The sequence below is a fragment of the Sciurus carolinensis genome, chromosome 9 (genome assembly GCF_902686445.1).
Source record: "Sciurus carolinensis chromosome 9, mSciCar1.2, whole genome shotgun sequence".
NCBI lineage: Eukaryota > Metazoa > Chordata > Mammalia > Rodentia > Sciuridae > Sciurus > Sciurus carolinensis.
In genome coordinates, this window is record NC_062221.1 from 87,726,903 (window position 1) to 87,743,973 (window position 17,071).

The window sequence follows — 17,071 nt, forward strand, 5'->3', positions numbered from 1 at the left end:
GCTATATGGAATAGATGGGACCATAAAATTACTTTGATTGTAGGAGCAATAGTACCTGTATTTTTGGAAGATCAGAATAATGATTGACAGGAGAAGAGATTAGATGTGGAACATGATTGTGCAATAACCCACATATCAGGGAGCAACTGCACCAGAAAGAGCAGCAATGAGGTGGTTCATGGGAAATGTGATATAGAGATAGAAACTGTGGTACCTGGCAAACCAGTAGATGTAGAAATTAAGGGAGAAAGAAGCCAAGCAAATGATGAGGAGATGATGGCAATAGTATCAGAATTAGAAAATTGAGAAATATAAGAAATTCAGAACTGGATTAATGAGTCAATATGATGGGTTTAATTTTTAGTCATATTTGAAGGAAATATTGTTGCTATTTATGGATAAATGCATTAGTAAAACCCTGCATAGGTAGATCGGTTATTGTCCATTGGAGAAGACAGAAATATTTTTGAAAATATATACCCAAAAAAAGTGTAACAAGTATCATAAAGGGAAATACTTACATTTGAGGCTGCAATACAGAGTGCTTTCATGGGGTGTGCCTCCCCTCTAAAACGACACTAACTGAATTTTGAGGATGAGAAGAGACAAACGAAGAAGAAGACAACAAAAGTTCTTCTGTAATTTAAACATTACAAAATGTATATGTGTATTGGAAAATTATAGAGTACTTCATTAATATGAACAATTGCTATATTTTATGTATGTTAAAAAATAACATACATTCAGAGATGTGCCCGTGTGCTGTAAAAACACGCACCATCACTGTGACAACACGTTGTGGAGAGAGGAAAGATAAGTGAAAAGTGGAAAGATGGCCATGTGCTGAGCAAGAGGGTGGGAAGGAAGGTGCCATCCCAGTCAGAGGACCTGGAAAGAGCCAAATCACACAGGTCCCTGCAGTTTATGTCCAAGTGTCCTTTATCCTGAAAGATTTAGGATGATGCTGAAAATATTAAGCATAGTTGGAAGAAGTGGTAATGCAGAGGTGCAGGGAGAAGTGAACCTGCTTCAGAATGTTGCAGAGGTAAATGATTATGATTTATGATGGATTCAGCATTCTGCATTAGAGAGAAGGAAGTGCCACCTGAAGTTAGAGTCGTCTAGAGAGCTGTGATTTATTTCTAGGTCCTGGAGTATAATTCTTTAAGATTCGGCAGTGATCCCAGAGCAGACACAGTATGTGCTCAGGCAGAGTTAGCAGTTGGACAGGTTTATTACAGGGTGTGGGAAAGGCAAGAGAAAGTGAGATACACCCTAGAGAGACAAGTGATCAGCTAGGGACTGAAATGCTCTGAGCTGACTAAGGTTTGACCTTGTTTAGGATAGGATGGTGACTTGCAGTGATGGGAAATCTTGGTCATGTCTCTTTTGGCCCATGCTTTTCTGTAGCCACTACCTATTTGGGGGAAATCATATGCCTGTGCTGTGCTGCACTAAAATTGAGGGCGTACACTTGTGTGCTTGAGTTGTTTGCTCTTTCTAGTCCAGTGCCACTGGTAGAAGGTTGTATAAGGGTCATCTGACCTTGGAGGAGCAGCTTGCAGGTCCATGCATTACCTTGGGAACATGATATGTGCCCATAAATCTACTGGAGCTGGTGCTGGGCCTCTTTCTGGAATGTGGAAGAGGTTGGTACCTCTGGGCGAATTCCCATCAGGGGCTCTTGTATCTCTGTTTCCCTTTCCCACCCTTTTCTCCTCCCATTCCTGCTCATTTCTACTTAGACTAACAGAAAGGCCAGGGTAACCTCTGCATTTTTGTATTATCCAATCAAATGAATGAGATGGGATTGAATAGAAAAAGTTTACCTCAGAGGAGGAGGCTGTGAGCTGAGTCTTAAATATGTACAATTCGAGGCATCAAGATTTCCAAATACATGTATCTGTAGCTATTGGAGATGAAGGAAAAAAAATGTTTCTGAAGTCATTGCAGGGAAGTGATAGTTGAATCTATTAGAGCAGATGAAATCCTAAAGTAGAATACAGAATGAGATGAGCAAGACCAAAGACAGAACTTTACCACATGAAAACAGAAGGAAGACATTCCTAGGAAAGTGTTGAGGAAGGAAAAATCAGAGACGAGTGTAATCTGGATAATGAAGCATCTTGGAGTTTCATGAACACTTGATCACCCATTTTCTTTGTGTATAATCTGTGATTTATATAAAGATATGAACAGCAGTAAAAATGTGTAGGCATTACCTTTAGTTATCTTCTGCACCCCCCCAATGAGTGTGTGTGTGTGTGTGTGTGTGTGTGTGTGCTCCCCTGTTGTGTTACGTATAATATAAATGGTTGTGAAAATTACTCTTTATACACAGTCTTGCTATATTCTATTGAGATCTGAAAAAAGAAAACCCAAAACCTAGAAGTAAGTGGAACATAATCTTTTACTTGAAGTTAAAGAAACCACAGCTATTGTTTGAGCCTGACTTGTTGAGCTCTTGTGGCCTGGGGCCAGTTAACTCAACAATGGATGGTATCAGCAATGTAACAACAAAGTCAGTGCCTTACATGAAAACTATAAAAGGATATTTGCTGGATTGTTCTTGCCCTTGGAATGCTCCTTCCTTCCTTTCCTGTTTTGTTGCTGCCATAGGATGTCAGCTCAAATTTACTGTCATTGTTGTCATTTGGCCAGTGAATATCATGAAACGTGGTATGCATTTAACCTTGTGTGAGCCTGCAAGCAGCAGTGGGAAGTCTAACTCCTCTAAGGAGGTTATCAGATTGGCTGAGTGTTCTTGGAATACAAAAATGACAGTGAGATTTGTTTTTTGTCCCCCAAGTGAAATGAACTCTTCAGAATTGCTTTGTATTTCACATAAAAGTTATAGCCTTTACAAACATTTTCAAAACCTGTCTACAGACTTAAGCAGTGTCCTGGAATTTCATGAGAATCACCCTAAAAACAACAAAAAAGATCTACTTCATGGGCAACAAGCCTAAGGCAAGGTTAGCACTACCTGCAATTTGGATAAGGTAGTTGTCTGTTGGGGGATCTGTCCAGTGCATTGTAGGATACTTCACAGTACTCATGGCCTCTATCTTCTATACCCCAGTAATACCCTCCCCCACTGCTGCAAGTAGTGATAATCAAAAATTTTTCCAGACATTGTTAACTGTCACCTGAGGGGCAAAATCACCCCAGTTGAGAACAACTAATGCAAGTAAGATGCCTTAATGAAAAGCAAAAATGAATACAATTTATAAAATATGTACTGTGCAATCATGATTTAAATCTCCCTTTGTGTTTTCTGTCATTAGGTAGTATAATTATACTTAAAGAATAATTAAAAACTTTGAAATAGTAAAATTATCTGCTTACAGTAGTATTTTTCTAATCTTTGTTATCCTAATGAAAAATTAAGCTTTTGGAGGTGGTGCTTTGATTTTTCCATTGTATTTTGGGTGTTACATACAAGTTTTATTCATTTATTCATTTTTTTCATTTATTCAAAAAGATTTTCCTCTGTGGTCTAGGTATTAGGTATTGGGAATAAAATAATGAGTGGCATAAGCAAAGTTGCTGTAGTTTCAACAGAGTTTAAATTCTATTGAAGGAAAACAGTGCACAAATAACATTCCATTAAGATGAGGATCAATAGAATTTGATGTTATTGGTCAGGAATTGTCAAACTACATTGCCTGGTTTTTGCAAATAAAGCTTTACCAGAACACAGCCACATTCATTTATTTACATATTGTCAATGCTGCTTTTCAAAATCAATTAGCTCTGATAGAGAACCTACTGTCTGCAAAACCTAAAATATTTGCTATCTGGTCTTTTACTGAAAAAGTTTACAGATACTTGTAATAAAGTAAGAATGAGTGGCCACTTTTGATTGAGTAATTGGAGAACAGCCTTTCACACAGATGACATGTTAACTAATAGCTGAACAGAAGGAACCAGGAATGAGAAGATGAAGGGTAGAGAAGGCAAATGGATAGGTTAACATGAAACTTCTCAGGCAAGAATAAATTACTGTGGGTGAGGATAGAAATGAGGATAGAAATGAGATAGGAAATATAATGTTGGTCAGATTACATAGGGCTTTGTACATAAAATTAGAGACAACGGCTTTTATTTCAAGTGAGATGGGAAGCTGAGTAAGGATTGCGAGTTTTGTGTGATGTGACATGAGTTACATTTTATCAGGAATAAGCTGGTTTTTCTGCTGACAGTAGGATATAAGAAGTCAAGGGAGATAATTAGAAAGCCAGTTGACATGATATAATAGTTTCTTGCGCTGCAGTGTTAATAGTAGAGATTGAGAAAGTTTTGAAAGTAGAATTTTCATGATTTGTCAATAAGGTAGAAGTGAAGGATAAAGAAAGAAACAGGAACAAGAATAATTCCTAATTTTTGTCTCAAGTATTTGCATGGGTTGCAATGCTGTTTAGTGATACATGAAACAGAGAGGAAGCGAAAGCTCCTGGGACCAGAAGTTCTCTTTGGGGTCTATCGAATATTCATGCAGATGTTTAGATACATGCTTCTGAAGTTGTGGGGAGAAGTGAGAGTTGGAGATAAGTATTTAGAATGGATATAAAGATGGTATTTAAGCCAGGCGTGGTGGGACATGCCTGTAATCCCAGCGGCTGGGGAGGCTGATAGAGAAGGATCGTGAGTTCAAAGCCAGCATCAGCAAAAAAGAAGGTGCTAAACAACTCAGTGAGACCCTGTCTCTAAATAAAATACAAAAAATAGGACTGGGGATGTGGCTCAGTGGTTGAGCACTCCTGAGTTCAATCCCTGGTATCCCCCCACCACCAAGAAAATATGGTGATTACGTCATAAGAGTGGATGAAGATAGAGAAGAGCAGATCAGAGGATTGATCAGTTTCACATTAGAGATCAACTGCAAGAAGATGCGGCAGAAGATAATAAGAAGGAGTACCCCAGGAGGAAGAGTAAAACTAGGAACTTTTGTTGTCCTCAAATTGTCATTTGATGAACAGATCATTATCTTCTGAGACCAATAACTTATCTTTTCATTTTACTAGAAATTTGAGAGCTAGTAAGATTGGTTGAAAACTCAGTATTCAATAGAGAGAAATAAACTCAGATTTTCTTACTCATCTCACACAGAGACACTTTGTAACCATATGCTTGGTTTGTGTCTAGTTAACAACTGTTGAAGGAATGATTCCCTCAATTCATTCTTCCTCCATGTAGCTGTAATGAAACCCTCTATCTATCCAGAACTGTTTATATAAGCCAAGTTCAGGAGTTTCCTCAAATTGTTGGGAAGAGATGATATTCACTGGGATAATCAGCACTGAGAAGATGAAAGACTATAATTGCCAATGGCTAACTTGCTACCACCTGAGAGACACTGCTTAAAAACAGGTCCAGTACTGGGGCACCATGATAGAGGTTGGAGCTCCTGGAAACTCAGTTGGGTACTTGGCACAAAGTGCACAACTCCCTGCACCTCCTGCCCATTATTTATTTGAACTGGCTTGAGTTGGTTTTTCTACCTTTGACCTAGAATTTCTAGTACATTATTTCCTTCATCTTTATATAACAGCATGCCTCTATTTGTACCAAAAAAAAAGATGCTTAGTGCCTATTAGTTAAATAAAATCAAAGTGTTTAAGGATTATAACATACCCTGATTTAAAATTAATCAACATGTTTATTCAATATGGAAGAATTAAGGATCTGAAAAAAAATTTCCTTTTCATTTCTACTCAAAAACATTCAGTGTTCAAAAACAAAATACTTTAAACCAAAATTATGGATGTTTTCAAAACATCAACATTTTGAGCAGTAAATGTTTATTTTTAAATATTGCTATTTATTTAAAAAATTTTAAAACTAATCTACTTTTTCCCTTTTCTTTACTTTCATAGTTTGGCTTGGTGAACAAATAAATATTTCAGCAGATTTCCATTGTCATATTTCCCTTCTTTCTTATTCTTGGTGATCCTTGAGGTCCAACTGGATAAGCTGGTCTACAACCTAAGTGCCTCCTACAAGTTTTTTGGGGGGAGTTAGTGGGAATTTAATCTAGGGGTACTTAACCACTGAACTACATTCCCAGCCCTTTAAATTTTTTATTTTGAAAAAGGAACCTCTAAGTTGCTTAGGGCCTTGCTAAACTGCTGAGGCTGGCCTCCAACTTTGATCTTCCTGCCTCAGACTCCTGAGGAGCTGGAATTACAGGCATGCACCACCACGCCCAGTTTATAATTCTTTTTGTATTCCTAAAATTGCAAACAATATGACAGGTATTGTCATTATTATTATGATGATATGATTATCCTCTTCCTAAAATTTCTGCTTCCTCAGACCTGAGTGAACATTCTTTTTTTTTTTTTTTGTGACAAAGTAGTGACATTTTATCACTGTATGCAATCTGACTTGCCAGTGCCCAACTCCAGGTTCTATAAATATTCTGATTCGTCTATCACAATTTCAAAAACTTGCTTGAATGTCTTTATATCAGAAACTGTAGTGAATCTGGTTTGTTATTATGAACAGGGTGGGTTTCACTGAAATTCCTGACTACCAACTTCCACAGTTAATTTTAGTCACTGCTTAGTTCATTTCCTCTATTGCTGTGTCTTTTCTGCTTCATTAAAAATCATCACTTCAAGTTTTATTTATGTAGTAGTTTCCTTCACTTTCAGCATCCCTTCCCAAATTTTTCACTTTTTTTTTGGTACTGGGGTTTGAACCCAGGAGCACTTAACCACTGAGCCATCCCTTTTCATTTTTTGTTTTGAAGCAGGGTCTTACTAAGTTGCTTAGGGCCTCATTAAGTTGCTGAGCCTGGCTTTAGCCTTACGATCTTCCTGTCTCAACCTCCTGAGTCATTGGGATTATAGGTGTGAGCCACTGCACTGGGCTTACACATAGTGTTTTAATGACCGTTTTAACTCCTTTTCTATTTTTAATGTGGATTTTATCATACAAGGCTCAGTGAAGGCTTTTTGGAATGAATTTCACCCAGTTCAGTCCATTTCAGACATTGAGTAAATATTTTTGTTTTCACAGTGATAAGCTTCCTTATCTAGTTGAGAATTACGTATTAGAAACTACTATGTGTATGCAAACTATAAAACTAAAATATATAAGCATAAGAATTTTCCTCCTAAATCCTGATTCAGCATGTCTCTTTAATGATGTGTTGTATATGAAGTTATTGTAAGATTTCTTCTTCTTTTAATTTTCTAATAAAAGTTCACCTTTGAAACACCTCAAAGGTTATCTGTAAGTTATCAACAGGTTAATAAGTTTACCCATTACAGGCATTAGCTAAAGGTCATCTGATGTGAAATGGAATTGAAGCCTCATCCTTGATCCTAGTAGAGATCCTTACGGTAGACTTGAAAAACTTCCCTAGCTTTGGGTTTGCTACTGTGGTAAGTGGTCCCATCCACCAGTGGGTTTGGGTTTGTGTGTATTTCTTTGTACATTTTAAATGATAGTCATGAGAAAGTTGTAATTAATAGCTTGTTTAACACAATCAATAAGATGGTTTAAAAAAAAACAGAGTAACTTTTTGGATGAAATATACAAGAGTTTAAACAAATAAAGGAGCTGATAGACCTCATCGGTGGTATAGAAATCTATCTTAATAAGCTTACGGTGTGTAAAATGATCAAGTACATTCTGTAATCAGACTATTATTGTATTCATTTCTGAACATCATAATTTTAAGAGATACAGACAAATTGGAATATGGCCTCAGAAGAAACACAAAAAGCAAACAACTTGAATATAAGTTTAAGAAACTAAGGTTATTTATCTAAGGAATAGGGGAAATATACACTGTCATACTGATATATTGTGAAGTGCTTTCTTCCAAAAGAAAGATTGCATTTTTTATGACCCCAATTTGGAAAACTGAGGTCACCAAAGTATCTCTAGTAGTACATAGACATTAGCTCTTTGTAAGGAAGAGCTTTTTTCTCCCCATCACAAGTGCCGAAGTAGGGATGGACTATTCTGTTAATATGTAAAGCAGAGGCTATTATACCATAAAGTGGGATGTATTTGGAATTGGAAGCTTTGGATCTTCCTAACCCAGAGGTTTTACTCTATGCTAAAGTATTTCTCCATATATCAAACTGATGAGTGTTTAGCCAGATATTATTAGATACTGTGATAGAGAAGAAAGTAGTGAACCTCCATTAAAAAGACATTTTTTTTATGATGTAATATGATCTTAAACCTAGGTGTATAAAAATGAACTCACTCTAACCCCATTTCTGTTCCCATGTTTGACTTCCTTATTTTTATCAAATGTAGATGGAAAGGAAGAAAGCAAGAGAGAGAGAGAAAAGGAGACTCATAGTTTTTAAGCCACGTCAAATTAGAGTTAAATTCATGATCCTTCTTTAAGAAGCATATCTAATGTTCATCCCTTTAACTTCTTCTCCCTGTTTGTTCTTCCACACAGTTCCAGAACCTAAACTGCCCAAACATAAACAAGGTCAATAGCCTCCCAACAAGAGCCCTCACTACGAGTCTGTTCATTTTGATATTAGAGATTTCACTATACTAATGATACATCCCTCAAATACTGATTTTATTTTACCTTATCCATTTTCACTATAGAAAATTCCAGATAAAATTTTGTTTTGACTATAGAATTGGTTCAAACTAACAAGGAATTAAAATTCCCATGATTTAATTTGTATTATCTGTTGAATTTTGTCACTTTCTTTGTGAATTTTCTGACATAGAACTGACATCTTTCTTTCCCTGGGGCATATAGATTTGATTATTTATTGTGCTTCCTGTGTGCATCCTATTCTCCTATATTTAACCCCCATCTCTGTATATTTCCTTCCCCTGATATTCTTGAAGGTGGTTAACTTTCTCAGTGGGCATTCCCATGCCCATCTTAAACACACATTTCTGTCATATTTTTATAGTAGGCACTACAATTAGCACTATAATTGTATTTTTGTGGTATATGTATTTTGAACAAAGTAGCACTTAACTTACTGTGCATGTGAGAGAAACTTTATATATGTAATATATCCTTGTTGATTTTTAAACCAATGGTATTATTTATTGCATATATGCAATCATAATTCTACAATAATGTATTTTCTACAATCTTCAAAAAAAAATGTAGCAAATCTCTTGGTATCCATAGGTAGGCAAAATGCTTCCATCAGGGGTTGTAAAGCTGAAGAGGCAGGGGACAAGCTATCCACAAAGGAATTTAGGAAAGAAGTTTGTGTGGAAGCAGAATGAGCCATGTAGCATCTCAAACAGTTTGTTATTTTTAGCTGTGCCAAGAAATAGCTAATTTCATGCAAGAATTACCTCACACCTGATCCAGAGAAAAGACTCTCTGACTATTCTGTATATGTATTGACATAACAGCAGAACTCTTTCATGCTTTAAAAAATAAGTAGGTAAGTATATGAGAAAAAGAAGAAAGACCTGTGCAGAACTGAACAGTAACATTTTTCTTTTTCTTCTTTTTTTAAATTTTCTTTCTTTTTGGGGCAGAGGGCAGACTTATTTGGAACAAACAACAACAACTTATTTGGAACAAACAACAAACAACAAGAAGAAAGGCTGTCAAAAGATTTAACAATTGGAAAGAACTGAAGTGACCATTTCCCCAAGAATTTAAATTCCCCCCAATATTTCTTAGGAAGCTAACTTTAGCAGGTGTTAGTGAGCCCCCCCCCATTTATATTCAACTCATACAATCCTTCATTTATCCTTTTATGTACATTAAAAAAATCAGCATTCACAATTTTGATTGCCTTCTCAGCAATTTACCTGTGGTCTTCCAGAGGACAGAAAATTGAGAGAGTTTGGAAAGCTGGCATGGGGGAGGAGAGTCGGAAATAAATTGTTTTCATCACCCCGGTCTCTTCCAAAAGGCCGCCTTTATTTTCACACTCAGTTTTCTTCATATTCAGATGCAGTTTCCCTGGTAAGAAAGGCTTTGATCTATATTTCATAGGTATTATTAAAATGAACGCTGCTTTTCACTATACAGAAAATATAAGCTACACTTATCTCCTGACCTCATCCTTCCTCTGTCCTTGCCCACTGGCCATGAGATTATATTTTAAAAGTACATCTGTTTATTCATTAATTCCAAAGATTACATAGCAACATAATCTTGCCATTTAATATTGGAACTAGATGTTTCTTCTAGTACTTCATGCTTCCATGTTAACAGAACAACCTTCTCTTCTTTTCCTTCTTGATTCTGTTTGAACCCCACAGTAGCTCTTCTGAAATACTATCTCACCAAAACCCTTGATTTCTCTCATTTTGTCTCTGCAACTCCTGCACAACTGAAACACAAACCTGTTGTGAAGCTATGATCATCCTTCTCCCTTGCTTTGCTGGAGAAATGAACAAATTCTTTCAGGTGGGCATTAATGCTCAATTCCATTGGATCTCCAAATTCTGCTGTGCCCACAAAAGAGCCTTACAGTCTTTCTCTTGTCCTTTTCTCTTCCATTTACTCAAAACATTTGTCACTTTTCCTAGGTTCCCTTCAATTTGAAAAGACAAATTTGTCTATGCTTCTTCTGGCCGAGTTGGATGACACCAAGTATGATCTCCCTCAACCTCATACCACCTCTTGAAATGTATTTACATTACACACATCTGACTACACGGCCCCCTCCCATGTTCATGTAACTTTTTTTATTCTCAAATATATCCTTTTCTTCCATGCTCATAGGATGAGTTGCCATTTTATCTTTGTCCTTCAGAATCACCTCATAGCTTGCACACTCATGTTTAAATTTGTCTCATTAGAAAATTCTGCTCTCCCATCCAACCTGTGTTTATACATAGGCAGTGTTTAAATTCTATCTTCATGCTTATGCAGATTTCTTAAAAGACTAATCTCTACCTATTTACTCATCATCGATTCTTTTCAAACTACTCTTGAGTTGATGTAATTTTCTGAAAGTCATCAATGGTGTCTCCATTGTTAATTCCTATGAATTAAAAAAAAAAAGTTTGGCCCTGTTCCTGTATTAACTGTTGCTTTTTACATGATACTACTAAAGTATCAGTCATGACACACCTAGTTTTTTTGTATTGTTTACTATTTTGTACTTCGTTTTCTTCTCCTTTTTTCCTTTGCCGATCTCTGAACCTCAGGGCTCAACTCTCAGTACTCTTCTTACTCTATGTAATATCTTTTTATAGTTTAATAACTCTCAGGTATTATTCACTTGTTAATGCTGCCAAACATCATATATAACCAATTGCATAATTAAAATACACGTGTTTATTCTAAAAATGCATTAAGTTTTCCATTTTCTGAACCAAATTCATTTTCTTCTTCCTGGGAATAGATGGTGCTTTGATATTCTTGGTGCTGGTTTCTGAGGCTTTTCATTCTATCATTAAAGGTAGAATATTGGCAGTCATCCTTGAATCTCCCATTTTCTGCACATCTGATATTCCTGTAATTATCAGTGACTACTACATTAACTAATCAGTAGTTCTCAGCCTTAGTTGCTAACTAGGATCACCTAGGGAGCTTTAAAAATATCTTAGATCAATTAAAACAGAATCTCTGGGAGTAGAGCCTGGGAATTTGTTATTCTAATGTGCAGAGGGATTTGGAAACCACTTTTCTTACTATCTTTCAAATATGTCATTTCTGTTTCACCTTTACTACCACTGCTCCATTCTAGGTCCTCAGCATCACTTAATGCAGGGCTTCCTAATTGGCCATGCTGCCTCAGTCTTTCCCATTTCCAATCCATTGTCAGCCTGAACAGCAGGGAACATTCTCATATACCGAGGTTACAATGCTATCTCTTTAGCCTCTTTTGTTTCTACACATTCTATCCTGGCTCAAAAATCTTCCAGTGGTTTCCCATCAAAAAGGGATCAAGTCCAAATTCTTTAACTAGATACATGAGACAATTTTAATTCATTCCATTGCTTGACACATTTTACCATTTGCTTACCATTCACTGCTTTCCACAAAATGAAACTCCTCATTTTCTGTTCATAAATAGATCTTTTCTTTCATTTATGCTTTTGCTCATAAGCAGTCTTCTATCTAGAATGACCTTTCTATGATTAATTGTTAATCTTATCAAAGTTTTGTGTTGGTTAACAAGTGCTTTTTCCAACTGGGGTTGGCCACTTTTCCTCAGTTTCTCATAATGATCTTTGCCTACAGAATTCACTGCTTTTACCCCTAGAGTTTATTATGACCTCTTTATGCACCTGCTTTCTGTTTGGGAGTAATGACTGGTGCTTAATCATCTTTGCATTTCCTGGTGACTACAGTAATTCTTGGCATATATTTGAGGTTCAAAACAGGCTTATTAAATAAATAGATAGTTAAAAAATATAGTTGATAAAATTAAAGATGCCTGATAGACTTTGTCTTCTAAAACAACCAAGAAGAGATTTAAAATAGAAAACAATTATGTTTTCGTAATTGACAATGGGAACTTATGGAAGACTTTCTGTAGAATTGACATAATAAATCCATATTGGTGTTGTTAGAGTTACTCTTGGAGGGCATTTTCTTTCTCTGATTTGCATATTCATTTAAGATCTTTTTGTTTTTCTTGAGTAGAAAAATGAATAGATAACTGGTCCATTTTAGTATTTGTGTGATTAACAGTTCCTCACATAATTACATAGCTTTTAATATTATAAATTGATATCTTTGGGTTTACTATTTATATTTTTAAGGGCCCGATCACCCTGGATAAACTTGCGAGTTTCAGATCTTCTAAGCTGAGAGATATAATCAGTAACAAGTTCCCCTTCAATGCTAGTTTTGAACTTGCATTTTTTACTGAGAAAAACAAAACAAAACAAACAAAAAAAATCAATGTTGTGTTAGTTTGGTAGAATGCATTAATATTATAAATTATTGACAAATTTAGTGAACATGTGTCTAATAAGGGATCATTTGTGAATTTGGAGAAAGTAAGAAAAGAAAAGAAAAGAAAAACTGTACAGAAGGTTAAATGTTTTCCCCCAGGGAGTTGTCTTTTTTTTAAGGTCCTGTGTTGAAATGCAGGAACATAATCTGCAATTTCCCAGATGACACCAGTCTATGACACATACAATATTAATGCCAAAAGTTGAAGTTTAGATAAAAAAGTTTTCATAGCTGTCTTCACAAAAATTTTTAAGTACACTTCCACAAAGTCTCTTAATGCTTCACATGTGCTTATAGTCAATTTGGTCATATTATTTACATATTATTCATCTTTTGGCTACTCCAGCACTTGCAAGACCTTTAGGTAGGAGTTCCATCATTTTACCTCATGTCAGGATCTTTCAGAACACTTCTCTTAAATAAGGAGACCTTATGCACATTCTCTCCAGGTTCAAATACCCATGCCTACCAGTGAGGCCCCATTCATTTTAAACTTCAGTACTGGAGACTCTTTCTTTCTTTCTTTTTAATTTTTTAGTTGGTTCTTTTTAATTATATTTGATAGCAGAATGCATTTTGATATAATTATGTAATTATATTCTAGCTAGAATCCAATTCTCATAGATGTATATGGTGGTGGGATTCACTTCGCTGTTTTTATAAATATATATGAGAAAATGATGTCAGATTCATTCCACTGTCTTTCCTTTGCTTATTCCCCTCCCTTCTCTCCATTCTCCATTGTCTAATACACTGCACATGTATTCTCCCCTTCCCCTCCTCCCTATCCTTTATTGATAGTTAACTTCCGACTTTCAGAGAAAACTTTACACCTTTGAATTTTGGTGACTGGCTACTTCACTTAGCATCATAATCTCCAGATCCATCCATTTCTTTAGCCAATTCTATTACCCGAAGCACTACTGTTTATGTCCTGAGGATCACAAAATCTCCTTTAGATAACATTTCTTTGTGCTCTTATTTATAGTTCCTCGGTGTTTTAGTCAGTTTTTTTCCTGCTGACTAAAAGACCTGACAAGAATAATTGTAGAGAAAGAAAAGTTGTTTTGAGGGCTAACGGTTTTGGAGGTCTCCATCCATAGGCAGCAGGCTCCATTCCTTGGGGCTTCAGGTGAGGGAGAACATAATGGTGGAAGAGTGTGGTGGAAGGAAGCAGCTCACCTGATGATCAGGAAGGAAGGAGAGAGAGAGAGAGGGTGGGGGAGACCACTCATCAGTGACAAAATATATATGCTAAAGGCATGCTGCTAATGACCCTCCTCCACTCATTTAATCCCATAATGGGATTGATTCACTGATTGGATTAAGGCTCCAGTCATTTCTCCTCTAAACCTTCTTGCATTGTCTCACCATGAGCTTTTGGGGGACATCTCACATCCAAACCATAACACTCAGCATGCAGTCTTTTGTTAGACTCTATCTCTTATGGCTCAGTTTTGCCCCAGTGAGTCTTTATTTTCCCATGCACGTTAACTTCTGCTAACAATTGGCAAGGAGGGCTGCTGCCCCATTAGTCCACTAGATATAATGGAATATATCTAGTGAGAATAAAGTTGTAATTCCTTGATTACATGTTGAGAATAAAGTTGTAATTCCTTGATTACGTGTGTTTTTGTGTATGTATATGTATATATAGATACGTGCATATATAAATGTATATACAGTTTATGTACTGTATAAACACATATATACAATTTTATATAAATATACATATATATGTGTATGTATAGAGAAAACAGTCTGCTAATCATGCCAGCACAGTAAAAGTAGTAGACATAATACAAACACACACACACACACACACACACACACACATACCATACATACATCTATATGTATAACAATATGCCATAGAACTTGTCATTTCCATCAACTTGATATACTAGATACCACATACACAGACAGGGACATTTTCTCATCTCTTTCAGTTACAAAACACAATATAAAATGAATGCCATGTGCTGTACACCTGTGTTTGGCTTATTCTACATATATACAGATATGATTATGAATAATATACTTAGTTAAAATGTTCCCTTAAGTTAGTGTGCAGAGAAACCTTCTATACATTGTTTTAATTCTTTTTTGTTTTACTTTAAAGGTGATCCAATAAGATTTTGTATTTTTGCAGTCTGTCCTTTGGAAATATAGCTACTATTACTATAAATAAGGAAGACATGGATGCATGAAGAATATATGGAGAGGTCAGCACTTCTATGTATCAATGAAATGTAAAAATGACAAACTTTAAAAATAATTCACATAGAAATAATAAAATAGAAACAAAATTACTTACTGAACCATATTTTATCACTTATTGCAAAGAACACATTCTTCTGTTTTCATCAAGTGAAAATTTCAACCATCTGAATTTGGGAATGTGGAGTAAAGCATGTTTATAACAATTTAGAATCTTTTACAGTAATAATCACAGTACTAAAAGGCTTACTTGCTAGAAAGTGGTTAGAAGCATTGAGAAACATTTAATCTGGCTAATTGATTAGAGAAAGATTAGAAATATTTTTTGAAAGAAGTGATGCAAAAGATCATACTGAGAAGCCCAAGGTGTATATCCAACACTATCAACTATAGTGGGAAAAAGTTTCAAAGCATGAAAATCCAGAGCAATTGTTAGTAGCATGTGTGGTAGAAATGAAATAGAAAGAAATGAAAGGTGTTTGTTTAATCAATGGTCTTGTTAAAAGATGGGTCCCAAGAGAGTAGTCTTTTCATTTTAAGACTAGTCAGATATATGCTATTTTATGAACCACAAAAAGAGATTAAACATGTTGGAAGAGAATGGCAGATACAGGTCGTTTTTAAAATGGAAAGACATCTATGTAGTGTAAAGGTGACTCAGACAATACAACAGTTGAGTTCTCTTCAGTCATTTATTCATTAGCTTGTAGAAATAAAAAGGTGCAACATTCCCATTGTCTACTACTTTTACTGGGCTGGCATGGTTAGCAAACTGTTGGCCCGCGCTGTTAACTACTTGCTTTTTCATCTCCTAGTGTTTGATCTGGAATCCTTCTAGAACTAATAGTAAAAGGGAAACATTCAGAAATTTAGGAAGTTTTAGTTGGCCATCAGTAAAAGATTTATCCTTAGCCTACCCTATGTAGGGTTTAGCCTTCATTTTAGAGGCTTGGTGAATATTGCTCTTTTTAGATAGCCAAGAAGAAAACCGCCTTAGACCTGTTTGGCTGCAGTCCTGGGTAGAAGAGTTTGGCAGCCCTAGGGAGATGGATTTCTTAAGCCTGGGACCCGCCCAGAGTGGAGAAGCAACACCCTTCCAGCCTTTACTCTGTTGCTATGAAACAAAAGACTAGGAAGGTGAGCAAAGCAGGAAGTCCCGCCTTTTAGCCCCCGTCCGCTTGAGCTCCCGCTCCCTACGCTCACGCCCACCTGCCCACCCCTCATTGGTTAGCTCCTTAGTGCATTGCCTCTCTTCTTCCATTTCCTTTCCATTTTCCACTTTGGTTCCCAGGCAATTCCAGGCCTATTTCCCTCCGAGTTTCTTTCTATTCAGGACCTGGACGAGCGGGCCTTCCTTTGGGGCCATTGTGTACTGTGGAGGACGTGGACCTGGCGGTAGTGCGAGGAGGACGGGCGCCTCCCACCTATTGGCTTCTCCCGCTGTCGGGCAGTGCACCGTGTGCGGGATTGGCCCAGTGGGGCGGGGCTCCGCCCTCGGCTCCGCCCCGCGCCTGGCTCTCTGTGTATGTTACAGGGGTGGGGTGTCCAGCGAGTGGTCTCCTCCTCCAGCTAGTGCTGCGGCGGCCTCCCCGAGAGTGTGGAGGGAGGGGAGAGCGGGTGTGGATTTGTCTTGACGGTAATTGTTGCGCTTCCACGTCTCGGTGGCGGAGCTCTAGGTCGCCCCTTCCTCGGGAGCGTGCTATTACGGCGATCACACATTCCCCACCTGGGCGACCCAAGCACCCTGGGCTGCGTGCGTGTAGAGTGGGACCCGCGCACACGCGTGGCTCGGGACGGCTCGGCGCCGAAAGACGAGGAGGGAAGGGGGCGCTGGGGAGGCTCGACGCGTCTCTCTGGCCCGAGGGCCCTGGGCAGCCAGGCGCCGGCCACAGAGGAAGAGGGGACAGCCCCAGCTTCTAGCTGCTGTTGCCCCTGCTGTCCTCAGTTTGAAGTGGGGTATTT

General features: G+C 37.3%; 1 protein-coding gene across 5 annotated transcripts in view; it reads left to right on the forward strand.

The window, feature by feature from the left end:
• The first annotated feature begins 16,522 nt into the window (after positions 1–16,522).
• The window catches only part of Cblb (Cbl proto-oncogene B), a 207,414-nt gene continuing 206,865 nt past the window's right edge, over positions 16,523–17,071 (forward strand). For 2 of the 5 annotated variants that reach the window (XM_047563572.1, XM_047563578.1), the window contains exon 1: positions 16,628–16,745. The gene's annotated coding sequence lies outside the window, so the exon portion shown is untranslated. Of the gene's footprint in view, positions 16,746–16,792; positions 17,066–17,071 lie in introns of those variants that run through there. The other 3 variants (XM_047563577.1, XM_047563576.1, XM_047563573.1) reach the window with 3 other exon arrangements.